Source organism: Dasypus novemcinctus, chromosome 21 (assembly GCF_030445035.2).
Source record: "Dasypus novemcinctus isolate mDasNov1 chromosome 21, mDasNov1.1.hap2, whole genome shotgun sequence".
Classification (NCBI taxonomy): domain Eukaryota; kingdom Metazoa; phylum Chordata; class Mammalia; order Cingulata; family Dasypodidae; genus Dasypus; species Dasypus novemcinctus.
Window position 1 is genome coordinate 24,871,466 of NC_080693.1, and position 1,615 is coordinate 24,873,080.

Sequence of the window (1,615 nt, forward strand, 5' to 3'; positions counted from 1 at the left end):
AAGAAATATAAATAAGGGCAGCAGATTTGGCTCAACAGATAGAGCATCTGCCTACCACATGGGAGGTCCAGGGTTCAAACCCAGGGCCTCCTGACCTGTGTGGTGAGCTGGCCCACGGAGCTGGCCCACGTGTAGTGCTGATTTGTGCCAGGACTGCTGTGCCACGCAGGGGTGTCCACTGCATAGGGGAGCCCCATGTGCCAGGAGTGCGCCCCGTAAGGGGAGCCGCCCAGTGACAAAAAAGCACAGCCTGCCCAGGAATGGCACCGCACACACAGAGAGCTGACTCAGCAAGATGACACGACAAAATGAGACACAGATTCTGGGTGCCGCTGACAAGAATACAAGCGGGCACAGAAGAACACACAGCAAATGGACACAGAGAGAAGACAACTGGGGGGGGCAGGGAAGGGGAGAGAAATAAATAAAAACAAATCTTAAAAAATAAAAGAAATAAAAAGAAAAAAGATAACAAAAGAAATAAGCAGAAACAAAAACAAGAAATATTTGTGCTACCACTAGGGGAACAGTTAGTTCATGAATATCTTAACATAATTTAGCAGAAAGTGGCCATGGTGGCTGATGGGTATGGGGAATGGGAGGAAGAGATGAGATGTGGAGGCGTTTTTGGGACTTGGAGTTGCCCTGGATGGTGCTTCAAGGACAATCACCGGTCATTGTAAATCCTCCCAGGGCCCACTGGATGGAACGTGGGAGAGTATGGGCTATGATGTGGACCATTGACCATGAGGTGCAGAGATGCCCAGAGATGTACTTACCAAATGCAATGGATGTGTCATGATGAAGGGAGTGAGTGTTGCTGGGGGGGGAGTGATGGGGTGGGGGTGGTGGGGTTGAATGGGACCTCATATATTTTGAATGTAATATTTTTACAAAATGAATAAAATTTTTTAAAAAAATAGAGAATAGAACATTAAAATATCAGCAGTAATCTATAGTAGAACACCAGTAAATCCACTCTAATCCCTGAATGGACTGGGAGAGAGTTTAAACTACAATATAAATTATAATCAATGCTGTGTAGCAGTGCTCCAAAATGTACTCATCAAATGCAATGAATGCAATATACTAATGAAAGAAGTTGTTGAAGTGGGAGGAATGGGGGGTTGTGGGGAGTGGGGTATATGGGAACCTCTTATATATATATATATATATATATTTTTTTTTTTAAATATGGAACACTTCATGAATTTGCGTGTCATCCTTGCGCAGGGGCCATGCTAATCTTCTCTGTATCGTTCCAATTTTAGTATATGTGCTGCCAAAGCAAGCACTCTTATATTTTTTAATGTAACATTTTACATGATTTATGTATCTTTACAAAATAAAAGATGATAAAAAAAAATAACATACTTTAGCAGAGAAAAGGGGTGCCCATGTCCTTGGGAGTTGGGTCTAGTCCGGCATCTTGCAGGACCTTTGGTTTGCCCACTTCCCACGGCCTGGCTGTGGCCTGGGTAATATTGTTTCTGACAAAGAACTCAACTCAGCTGGAGGACCAGGTGCTCGAGGCTCCGCGCCGGCCTGACGGCCTACCCATTAGCTCCTCTGCCCCACAAGTCGACCACAGTCAGGTGGCTGAGGCGGCCATGGC

General features: G+C 45.1%; 1 non-coding gene across 1 annotated transcript; it reads right to left on the bottom strand.

Annotated features, from left to right (window-relative positions):
- Positions 1-1,188: 1,188 nt before the first annotated feature.
- Positions 1,189-1,295, bottom strand: LOC111764058 (U6 spliceosomal RNA). Its single transcript, XR_002796764.1, has one exon. It is a non-coding gene; the product is annotated as a U6 spliceosomal RNA (small nuclear RNA).
- Positions 1,296-1,615: the final 320 nt, after the last annotated feature.